This window comes from Pongo pygmaeus, chromosome 2 (assembly GCF_028885625.2).
Source record: "Pongo pygmaeus isolate AG05252 chromosome 2, NHGRI_mPonPyg2-v2.0_pri, whole genome shotgun sequence".
NCBI classification, from domain to species: domain Eukaryota; kingdom Metazoa; phylum Chordata; class Mammalia; order Primates; family Hominidae; genus Pongo; species Pongo pygmaeus.
The window spans coordinates 185,279,528-185,292,747 of record NC_085930.1 but is presented as its reverse complement, the minus strand read 5'-3'; the positions used below and the strand labels follow the sequence as shown (position 1 = coordinate 185,292,747).

The 13,220-nt window shown below is 34.1% G+C and overlaps 1 pseudogene; it reads left to right on the top strand.

Moving 5' to 3' along the window:
- Nucleotides 1–8,188: 8,188 nt before the first annotated feature.
- LOC129034214 (trimeric intracellular cation channel type B-like) lies at nucleotides 8,189–9,044 on the top strand (annotated as a pseudogene).
- Nucleotides 9,045–13,220: the final 4,176 nt, after the last annotated feature.

Below are 13,220 nucleotides of genomic sequence, written 5' to 3'. Positions count from 1 at the left end.
AAAATGTTAAACTTAGAGTTACCATATGCAATGTTCTGAATGTTATGTCCTTCAAAATGCATGTGTTGAAATCTAATCACCACTATGATGGCATTAGCAAGGAGTTGAGGAGGGGATTTTGGCTGGTCATGAGGGCTCAGCACTCATGAATGGGATTACTGACCTTGTAAAAGAAGCCCCAGGGTTCTTGCACCTTTCACCATGTGAGGACTCATAGAAAAATCACTGTCTATGAACCAGAAAACAGGCTTTCACCAGATACCTAATGTGCCGGCACCTTGATACTGGACTTCCTAGACTCCTCAACTGTGAGAAATAACTTTCTCTTGTTTATAAACTACTCGGTGAATGATATTTTGTTACAGCACCCCGAATGAACTACGATACCACAGGACAAAGCAATTCCAGTGCTAGGTATATAAACTCAAGTGAAATGAAAACATATTTTCAAAAAAAAATTTTAGATAAATGTTTACAGCAGCATCGTTCATGTTAAGCAACGATGGAAGACAATACAAATATCTAGGAACTGATGAAGGAATGAATAAAATGTGGAATCTCTATACAACAAAATATTATTAAGGAAAAAAATAGAACCAAAGCAAAACAAAACAAAATAAAAAACAGAATGAAGTTTTAATATATGCTAAAACATGAATGAACCTTGAAAACATCATTCTATATTAAAGAAACCTGACACACACAAAAAATCACATATTTGTGATTGAATTTCTATGAAATGGCCAGAATATACAAACTTATAGAGAAAGAATGTAGACAGGTAGTTGTCTAGGGCTGAGGGTTGGGAGGAATAGTGAGAGACTGCTAATGGGTACCTAGTTTGTTTTGGGGGTGACAAATATTTTGAAATTAATTTGTTATGATTATAACACAACTCTGTGAGTATACTAAAAATCATTTAACTATACCTTTAAATAGATGAACCATGTGATATATGAATTATGTATCAATAAAACTGTTTAAAATATTTAAATTAAAAGCAGAGTTTAATCACTTTTCTCTGAATTGCGACTCTACTCTTTATTAAGAGAAGCAATCTATGAAACAGGCTAACACTATCAAGAATGTCAAGGAGCCTGAAAAAGCCACAGTTTGAAAGGATAGACTCTAAGAGCTCTCGTCCTAAAGTCTTCCCAGCTTGATAAAATAATATTTACTTTTAATAATGCATTACACTTCAGCTTCATGGTATGTAATGGAACAGCAAAGCCAGATCCTTGATATCCTTTGACCCTACGTGATCCATGTTTGACCATGAAGTTGCACCAATTTACATGGCTGGGATAATACATCCCATTCAGTCTCAGTTATGTCAACTAGGCTTTAGTGTGCTCATGACCTGAAGCTGCCAGGTTCTATTCTTATTTTTCTGTCTGTGCATGACACAAAAAATATCAAGAAGCCTCACATTTGCCTCTTCTGCTTGCTTTATCATATTAATATGATTTCATAAGGCTTTCTGCTGCTTAAATACATAGAGATAGAAATAATCCTTTTTCCATTTATGGTTTTGTGAAGTCTGTGACTAAGCAAATTTAGAAACTCAGTCATTTCAGTTCAGAATTTAGTCAAACCAGCTGCTTGGTCAATTAAAATCACCTAATGTCTTAGTGATATATAAACAGTCTAAGTGTGTTGAAACACTGAACATAGGCATTATAAATCAGAATCCATTTTCCCTAAATGATAGCTTAATGTTTTCTAACTCCTGTATGATTTTGCTGACAATCACATTAATTCTTTGTATAATGCTGCATCTTGTTTATGCACTTTTGCCAGCTGAATTTGCACTAGGCTCCACAACCATTAAATGTTGTAGATTTCTTAGCTATGGGAACAAAAAACTGGTGTTTGGAGATGCAAGGTCTAATTGCCAATATGTTTGCATATGATCTTACTTCCTTGCAGATAGTCTTTTGTTTTCATTTCTATGCATCTGCAGGGATTGTATGCTTATTTTAGAGTAACTAAAATTTAGTTAAGACCAATACAATTTTTAAGCAATTTAATTGTAATTATCAAAACGTTTCTGAAAGGAAAGTAAACTGGTTACCTTAATTTCAAATATATCTTCTTTCATTAGATAGATTTAATTACTCCTATTGTGACTTTTGTTAAACTACAGGAAATCCAGAACTCTAAAGAGCTTCTTGCGTATTGTTTTAAATTATGAAAATTATTGTTATCCATATTAAATTATTTGTATTCACTGAATACTTGAGAAAGAAAAAAAAGAAATTCCAAGGGACACTATTAGAACTATATTGTAGCATTTGCCATCAGTTTGTGGTTGCAATGCTTCCTCATTGCAGACATCTGTAAATTCCCTGATCACTGCTTCTAATTCCCTCAGCATTTTAGTACCTTATTTACTTTATTCTCTGAATGTTACTCTGGTTACAATTCTTATTTATTTCGATATCCCATAAGTTTTTTTTTTTTTTTTTTTACCACATCCTGGTTTATTTTATTTTTTCTTTTTCTTTTTCTTTTTTTGATTGAGACGGAGTCTTACTGTCACCCAGGCTGGAATGCAGTGGCACAATCTTGGCTCATTGCAACTGGTTTCTTGGTGCTCTTTCCACCTGATCCCATTTGCCACACTTCTTTAGTCTCCAGTACTACGGAGAAACCACAGACACTGTGAATATCAGTAATACACCTCTTTCATCATCTCCATCTCAACAATCTACCCTCTGAAAACCATTACAGTATACTCCCTCTTCTGCCCAAACTATCACAATTATTTGACCTCATCACTACATAAATTAAATGTCCTTTGATTCTACAAGCCTGTAGCTATTCCTCACTGCTCTATATCTTTCAATCCCTTCCTAACCAATTTAGTTTCTGTAGTCCAGCCTGTAGTCGACTAATTCCCTTGGATGTATTTTCAGCTCCGTTTGCTTCTCTCTCCTGATATATATATATATCTGGTTAACCCACAAGCCTGATTAAGTCAAATTATCTGTCTATTACATGCCTGCATTTTGACATCGGACTTGGGTGGGGAAAACACAAAGCTTTACTGATTCTATGCTTCTAAAAAAATATGACGGTTAACCTTGCATTTAAAGGTGCTTAGAAATACATCTACATTTCACTTATCTAAAAATGTTCCCACACTTAAAGACAACTATTTAATGCCTTTCCCTCACACTTCTAACATTCCCTCTTTTTCCTCCGTGATCACCCTGTCTTGTAGTTCATTAAGAAAATAAAATCGGGCCGGGCGCGGTGGCTCACGCCTGGAATCTCAGCACTTTGGGAGGCCGAGGCGGGTGGATCACGAGGTCAGAAGATCGAGACCATCCTGGCTAACATGGTGAAACCCCGTCTCTACTAAAAATACAAAAAAAAATTAGCTGGGCGTGGTGGCGGGCGCCTGTAGTCCCAAATACTCGGGAGGCTGAGGCAGGAGAATGGCGTGAACCCAGGAGGCGAAGCTTGCAGTGAGCCGAGGTCGTGCCACTGTACTCCAGCCTGGGCAACAGAACAAGACTCCATCTCAAAAAAAAGGAAGAAAATAAAATCCATTAGAAGAAAGCTTTCTCATGTTTCCTCCACTACAAATCACACTATATTAACCCACTTGTATCTATACCAATGTGCTTGGTTTTTTAAAAATAATTTCTGCTTTTATTTTAGATTCGAGGGTGCATGTGCAGGTTTGTTACCTGGGTATATTGTGTGATGCTGAGGTTTGGGGTGCAAATGATCCCTTCATCCAGATAGTGAGCTAGTACCCAACAGTGAGTTTTTCAGCCCTTGCCTTCCCACTCCCTCCCCGCTTTAGTAGTCCCCAGTGTCTATTGTTGCCATCTTTATGTTCCTGAGTACCCAATGTTTAAATCCCTCATATAAGTGAGAACATGAGGTATTTGGTTTTGTATTCCTGTGTTAATTCGCTTAGGATAACGGCCTCCAGCTGCATTCATTTTACTACAAAGAACATAATTTCATTCTTTTTTATGGCCGCATGTTCCATGGGGCATATGTACCGCATTTCCTTTATCCAATCCATTGTTGATGGTCACCTAAGTTGATTCAATGCCCTTGCTGTTGTAGACAGTGCTGTGATAAACATGAGTGCATGTGTCTTTTTGGTAGAGCAATTGATTTCCTTTTGGATATATACCCAGTAATGGGATTTCAGGGTTGAATGCATTCTGTTTTAAGTTCTTTTAAGTTCTGTTTTAAGTTCTTAAAAAAAAAAAAAAAAATTTAGAGATGGAGGTCTTACTCCATTGCCCAGTTTGGGCAATCACAGCTCACTGCAGCCTTGAAATCTAGGACTGAAGTGATCCTCCTGCCTCAGCCTCCCAAGCAGCTAGGACTACAGGCACATGTCACCACACCCATCTGATGTTTTAAGTTCTCTGAGAAACCTCCAAACTGCTTTCCACAGCAGCTGAATTAATTTCCATTCTTACAGTGGTTGAATTGAATTAATTCACATTCTTATAAGCATTCCCTTTTTCTCTACAGCCTCATCACCGTTATTTTTTAACTTTTTAATATTAGCTATTCTCACTGGTATGAAATGGTATCTCATTGTGGTTGTGATTTACATTTCTCTGATGATTAGTGATGTTCAGCACTTTTTCTTATGGTTTTTGGCTGCTTGTATTTTTATTTTATTTTATTTTTTTATTTTTGAGACAGAATTTTGCTCTTGTTGCACAGGCTGGAGTGCAATGTTGCGATCTTGGCTCAATGCAACCTCCATCTCCCCGATTCAAGTGATTCTCCTGCCTCAGCCTCCCAAGTAGCTGGGATTACAGGCATGCACCACCACACCTGGCTAATTTTGTATTTTTAGTAGAAATAGGGTTTTTCCACGTTAGTAAGGCTGGTTTCGAACTCCCGACCTCAGGTGATTCGCCCGCCTTCGCCTCTGCCTCCCAAAGTACTGGGATTACAAGCGTGAGCCACCACACCTATGTCTTCTTTTGAGAAAGGTCTGTTCTATCTTTTGCCCACTTTTTAATGGTGTTATTTGTTTTTTGCTGTTGAATAGTTTAAGTTCCTTAAACTATTCTGAATATCAGACCTTTGTCAGATACACAGTTTGCAAATATTTTCTCTCATTCTGTAGATTGTCTGTTTAATGTGTTGATAGTTTCTTTTGTTGTGCAGAAGGTCTTTAGTGTAATTAGGTCTCACTTGTCATTTTGTTGTTGTTACAATTGCTTTTGAGGACTTAGCCATAAATTTATTTCCAAAGCCAATATCCAGAATGGAGTTTCCTAGGTTTTCTTCTGGGATTCATATAATTTGAGGTCTTACATTCAAATCTTTAATCAATCTTGAGTTAATTTTTGTATATGGTGAAAAGTAAGTATTCAGTTTCATTATTTTACACATGAGGAGCCAGCTAACCCAGCACCATTTATTGAATATGGAGTCCTTTTCCTATTGTCTATTTTTGTCAACTTTGTCAAAGATGAGGTGGCTTTGGGTGAAGATTAATTTCTGCTACATTGTTACGTGTGTGTGTTTTTGTACCAGTATTACGCTGTTTTGATTATTGTAGCTTTATAGTATAGCTTGAAGTCAGGTAATGTGATGTCTCTGGCTGTGTTCATTTTGATTGGGATTGCTTTGGCTATTCAGGCTCATTTTTGGTTGCTGCTTGTATGTCTTCTTTTGAGAAGTGTCTGTTCATACATTTTGCCCACTTTTTAATGGGGTTATTTGTTTTTTGGTTCCATACAAATTTTAGAACAGTGTTTTCTAATTCTATGAAAATGTGATGTACATAGTTTGATAAGAATAACATTAAATTTGTAGATTGCTTTCCAATTGCAGTCTACAGATTCAATTCTATTCCTATAAAAATATGAATACTCTCTCTCTGTTTGGGTATTATGGCTATCTTAATGGTATTTATTCCTTCAATTCATGAACATGGAATGTTTTTCCATTTGTCTGAGATGTGGAAAAAGCTTCAGTAAAATGTAAAAACTTTTCATGATAAAAACCCTTAACAAACTAGGTATCAAAGGAACATATTTCAGACTAAAAAGAGCAATTTATGACAAACCCACAGGCAACATCATATTGAATGGGCAAAACTTGAACATTAATTCCCCTTGAGAACTGGCATAAGACAAGAATGCCCACTCTCACCACTCCTATTCAATGTAGTAGTGGAAGTCCTAGCCAGAGCAATCAGGCAAGACTACAAAATAAAAGGTATCCAAACAGGAAAAGAAGAAGTAAAACTCTCTCTCTTCACTGATCATATGATTCTATATTTAGGAAACTCTAAAGATTCCATCAGGGGCTTGAATTTGGTAAACATTCTGAATACAGTTAACGTATAAAAAGCAGTGGCTGAGTGCAGTGGCTCATGCCTGTAATCCCAGCACTTTGAGAAGCTGAGGGGGGTGGATCATGAGTCAAGAGTTGGAGACCAGCCTGGCCAATATAGTGAAACCCTGTCTCTACTAGGGGTAAATACAAATATTAGCTGGGTGTGGTGGCTCATGCCTATAGTCCTAGCTACTCAGGAGGCTGAGGCAGAAGAATTGCTTGAACCCCGGAGGCAGAGGTTGCAGTGAGCCAAGATCATGCCACTGCATTCCAGCCTAGGTGACAGAGTGAGACTAATTCTCAAAAAAAAAAAAAGAAATCAGTAGCATTTCTATACTATACCTCAATAATGTTCAAGCTGACAGCTAAGTCAAGAACACAATCTCATTTAAAATAGCCACAAAAATAATTACGAAAGCATCTAACTAAAGATGTGAAAGATCTCTACAAAGAGAATTGCAAAACATTGCTGAAAGAAGTCATAGATGCCATGTGATTGTTACTTTGGATGTTTGTTCTCCTAACTATGGTCAAGCCTTCTACTTATGCACTAAACCCTAACCTATCTTGTCTATGCAAGATTTTGCCTCTGCAATTATCCTCTCCTTATCTTTCTATCACAAAAAGTTGTCTTCCTGTCTGATCAATCCAATCAACATGCAAATATAGTGCAATATCTTCTGCCTGTTAAGAATTCCATTTGCCATCTCCGCACACATTTTTGTCTGACTGACATCCTTTTCTGTGCTCAGTGCTCAATGTGTGGTATAGTGAAAGAATGAAATTAATAAAGCCTGATTTAATTTCTGGTTTTCTACCTTTTAGCTTTATTATCTTAATCAAGGCACTCAAATCTTTGAGCCTCAATTTATTAATCTATTAAATGGAATTAATGTTACCTCTAAACATATCAAAGCAATTTTGAGGTATTGTCTTAAAGCACTCGAAGCACTTAAATGTGTTAACATTTATTGTTTGCCATAAATCTATGAGATAGGTTCCATTATCATCCCTAATTTATGGAAGAGGATATCAAGGAACTAAGAGGTTAAGTTGTGTAAAATATTACATTAAGTAAAGCACAAAACTATCATGCTGGAACTTAGACATGATGCAGAAAATCAGGCTTTCCTCTAGTGGAAAATGCTGTTATAGTTCCCCCAAAATTCATTCTGTTCTTTCTTTAAACATTAATAGAGTTGTAGCAGGCACAAATCTGCCCAAGACCATTACATTTCCTAGCTTTCATTACAGCTAGATATGACTAAATTCTTACCAATGAAATATGTGTGGAAGTAATATGTGCTACCTTTGGTAATCATCCTTAAGATAGTGGTCAATATCTTCTTTTTCATTTTCTGTCCTTCCTTCCAATTGACCAGTACCCAAAAATGGCAGCTATTCAGCTTCAGCTGTGTGACCATAATGCTGTAGGGCGGGAGTCAGTAAACTATGGTCCATGAGCCAAATATATTTCATCTTCTGTTTTTGAATATAAAATTTTATTGAAACAGAGGCACATCCATGTGTTTACCTATTGCCCATAGCCACCTTTCCACCAAGAAAGCAGACCTGTCATTGTTGACATAATTGCTACACGGTTCATTTTTCCTTTTTAATTTCTTAGTATTTAAAATTTTGAGATTTTACAACTACTTACTTTTAAAATTTATTGTATTCCATAATTTTTAAGTCAATTTAGACTATGGGAATATGGGATATCCTCCTACCACCACGAGTGACACCTCTTAACATACTCATTTAATTTTCTTATTGAAAAACTTGCTTTACCGTGCATGAGAAGAACCCATCACCACTGCTTGGGACACCACCATTCTCGGTCATCGTCATGAGTTCTCAGTAGGATGACCTGGCTCTGGCCTTCTCCCACATATCTCAGTCGCTGTTTTTGACATCGCCTACTATCTAGTGTCAGTGATGACACTAAAGCATAAGCCAGCAGCAGCAGCAGCGGCAGTGGCATGGAAGAATCCTATTTCAAGCTGAATTACTGCCATGCTCCACTGCTTTGGTGGGGGAATTTTAGTCTATGTACTGCTTACAGAGCATCCACTGAGATTTCTTACAAACAACACTAACATATTACTGACATCTTCCACCTGGCATATTATATTTTTTTGCCCAAGGTTGTTCACTTCTACCTGTTGAACTCCTGGCTGAGAGAATGAAGAAAGTGACTAGAATTTGGAAAATAGCAGTTAAAGTCCAACATGCTAATAGATAATATGAAAAATGAGGCTGGATTCTCATGATAGCTATCGGATGGGCACAAGGTGCAGGTCCTACCATTATCACGAATTTTGAGTAGTTGGTAAAAGGAAACAGAAGGTAATAGATGTTTGAAGATGTCTTATCCTTCCTAGATAACTGTGCTGGGGTCAGTTATCCTCATATTCCAGCACACCAAGCATCTGGCAATATCAAAGCATAATCTGATATTCCTTTATAACATCTTTATTATGGTCACAAAGATAGCCATAATGATTACAGAGACTTCTAGCATGACATTTGTTTCTTTTGAGGATACATTGAGTTGGATACTGTTTGGCTGGCAACAATAGTTTTCATGTGAAAAGAAAAGAAAAACAAAATTACCTTTCAATGACCCTGGTTCATTGGCCTCAAATCTTACAGCTGATGCTTCAGATAATGTTAAAAAGAAACGTAGTAAGAAGACTGAGTAAATTTACTTGATGAGTTCTGGGAGGCAAAATAATAACAATAATAATAGTCTCTCAGACTGTGATTATATTTTATGTAAATAATATGAAATACATATTATATATAAGGAGTGAAGATGACAAAAAGAAAGGCATTTTTTTTTCTATTTCAGGGAGACTACTTCTTTCTGGATTGTAAATTTTGAGTGTTTTGAGTGTATCATATGAATTCGTTTTTCGGATGTTAAAAAAATCTGTTGTACTTCTTTGAATAGTTTTACATTGATAAAAGAAGGATAGTTTTTAAAAAAAAGTTAGAAAAAGTAAATCTACCATTGCAAAGTAACACAAATTTCAAACTTGAAAAAATTAGGTATTTTTATACATTAAAAAAACAGTTTGCTCTTTAGTTAGCAGAATTAAGCTTTTGCTTTGCTTTGCCATAATTCCTAGGCATAGAGAACAATTCCTGTATTATTTTGAACACTCAAAAGAGTACATTTTTTGAAAACACTTTATATTATAAATAAAAATAAATTGATAAATTTTATTTCACATAATAAACACTGTATTTTTGCCCAGATTAAATGGAAAAGTCTTAAAATTTTATTTAATTTTTGTCTATCAATACTTTTCAGTGAGAACAGAATGGTAGTATAAATCTCAATCTGAAATCTATCTCATGCCCTTGTTTATAAAACTACTGTTTTTTTTTCCTCAGAGGAAAATCAAGGGTGTAATTTTTAATAAATTGCTAATCCCATGTCTTGTAATTTCATTTTAGGAGCTTAGCTTGTATTTTTCTCTCTCTCCTTGAAACTCATTTAAGTGTTAAGAGAGATTCCTCTCAGCATTTCACATGTTCTTCTTTCTGATCTTAGTTGGTCTGAATATATAGTGGTAGTTATCCTAACGATTTAACAAAAAATGCTATCTCAATTTTAAAATTTCCACCTATGTTTTCTTTCTAGGTGCTGGTTTTTCAATTTTCTAGTTTAATATCTCTTACTAGTTTATATACGGTTATATTTTAATCTACATCTGCATATGTCATTAATTTTATTTTAATTGAAAACTAGTTACTCCCATGTGAAAAGGTTTGGTGCTAATGAGAATTGTCCTTGGGCATTTGATAGTAACCAGCTAACCAACAAGAAATAGAGAAACCAAAACCTCTTACCATTGTCCATGTGAATGAATGATAACATTAAATCTAGTTTCTCACTGGCAAAATAAAAAGCAAACAAAAAAAGAAAAAAAAACACTTTGCTTTGCTTTGCATGGAGTTACATTACACACGAATTTTCAGAAATTCATTCATAACATATTGCAAGTATCCACAATAAATCACTACCTCTCCCTCAATGTGAATAAAATAAGTAGCTTTTTAGTGCTTGGTTTGAAAAATGTGTTTATATGAAATGGTCAACATTGCAAGACACAATAAAATTGATTCAATGATATTTTAGTAGTTATTTTAGTAATATGTTTTTCTGTAGTGATTTGAAATCTATAAAAAAATAGTTTATATTCATGGGAAACTAGATAAGTAAACAAAATGACTTATTATATTATTATTTATAAGACTTTTTCTTATAATTCACTGATACCTAGGTGGCCAAAATTTTCTGACAACTACAAAAAAAGTTTTCATTTGATATTATAGTTCAATGAGAAACCGTCCATCATTTCTTTATTTTTTAAAAAACTACCTGCTTCTGTAGATCCATCTGGATATTTTTGTTTTTGATCATAAACTTTGATTTGAATACATGTAAGATGATATGTCTAAGGTATCCATATTTATACTTAAGCTGTCATACATTTAGTACATACTATGTGACAGGCATTGAAAGCCAAATTTTATATTATCTGTCATCCTCACCACAGTCTTTAGGGTAGATATTATTGTTCTTAATTCATTAATGTCTTAATGTTTCTTTGTTTAAAATAATATAGTAAGTTTAGAATTAGAATTCCTTCTTAGATATGCTTGGCTCCCGAGGTATGACCTTCCATGAAGATACTCTGCCTCTTTACTGCCCGTCACACTAAATAATACACAAAAATAAAGTTGTGCATTATCCCAAGAGTGGGATTGACCTTATTATTGTGAATAATGCCAATATTTCTTAACATCTACCGTAAAATAATGTTTTTACTACACTTATTATTCTCCCTGTAAAACCATTGCTACTTCATTTTTGTTGCAGGAAATATTTCCTTCTTTCCATTTGCTTTTATTTTTACATTAAATAAGTATATAAATCCTAAGCTCCTTTAGTTGTAACAATGCAAACACACTCATGTAACCAGCACCAGATTAAAATATGGAACATTACCAGTACACATACATATATAGTAGGTTATTTTTGTGCCTGGATTCTTTCACTCAATAATTTGTTTGTAAAGTTCATCCATATTTTATGTGTAGCAATAGCTTTGTTCATACTTGTGACTATATAATATTTCATTATTGAAATGAAACACAGTTTACCCATTATACTCTTGAAGGGCATTTGAGTTGCCAGAAATTTTGGACTATCATGAAGAACAATCTTGAATTTTTTTTGCATATATGAATACATTTATTTTTCCCATATATACCTAAGAGTAGAATTGCTGAATCATTTGGTATGCTTTAGCAGAAACTGAAAATCACTTCTCCAGTCTTGTAGTAATTTATATTCCCACCAGCATTGTATGTGTTCTCTTAACTTACCAGAATTTGAAATTGTCTGTCTTTCTGGTGTTTATGTATGATATTGTGCTTTTAATTTTTATTTTCCTCATAGCTGATGACTATATTTTCTTATGTTTATTACCCATTTAGATGCCTTCTTTTAAGAAGTGCCTTTTCAAATTTTCTGTCTCTTATTTTTATTGTGTCATCCTTTCTCTTATTGACTTGGAAGAATCCTTCTTATACTCAAGTACAAGTGCTTTCATGTGTATTCATATTACATGCAATTTTTTCCCACTCTTTGGCTTCATTTTTCATATATTAATGACATCTTTTGATAAACAAATGTCTTTAATTTTAATGTAGTCTAAGTTATTTTTTGAGTACTATTTTGTATCTAGAAGACAAACCCTGTCTCACATTTTAATTTTACGAAAAAATACTACTGTTTTGAAAGTGTTCCTGCAAAACATCTAATCTTAAAGATTCATCAATAAAAAGCTTTATCTATAAAAATATTTAACAATAAAAATATATTATTCCATAGAGATATTGTCATTAATACCCAACACTTTTCAAGAGCCTTAATTCATTGAAAAATATCATTTTTGAAAAAAATAGGCATTCCTGAAATTAAGAATGAAGAAAAGTAGAGTATTGGTCAATTTTAAGGAAAGGATATGTTTTATACTTGAGAACGCAGCACTATTTAGACCTCTCATCAGCAAAACTGGGTACATTTTCTTGATTTAAGAGTTAATTATACTGAAGCTAATTTATTAAGCCTCATAATAAGTGATGCATCAAAAGCTATACTATATGCCCTCTGAAAATCCAAATAAGCAATAAACTTTTTCTTCTAATGTACTTCTATTTAAAGTTTTCATATGATAGTTTGATTGTCTGAGCTCTGTCGATTATGCCTGTTTACATAACTAAACTTTAAGTAGAAATACAATCTCTCTTGATATACTGATTAAACATAGGAGCTGCTTAAAAAGAAAGGATGATCATCATAAACTTCCTGGAAACTGTTTGACTTGGACCCAATCATGCTGAAAAGTAACATCTCTGCTTCCAAAGTGTTCAGTCATTTTCAAAACTTAAATTGGTTTTACACTTATGCTTGGAAAATTTAAAGTTGTTGCTGAAAAACACATTCAGAGATAGTAGTGACTACCGTGACTTACAGCCAGTATCTCATTATACCACTTGAGCTTAAAACACTACATAATAGATTAAAAACCATTTGCTCAAGTAAATAAGGTTGAGTATAATCTATTTTTTTTAAAAGAAATGCTGCACATTTTTATATTACACTCTTTAGTTCATGGACTGTGGTGTTTTAACCTTGAAGAATCTTTTATTCTAATATGGTTTCAGTCTGAATAGAGTGGTCATATTATTTTCCAAGATGATGCGGTTAATATACAATTTAAGTATCATCAAAAATATATAGTGTTTTGTTAACCATATTTAAAATTAACTTTCATTTCTGAATTTATCATTTAACACTT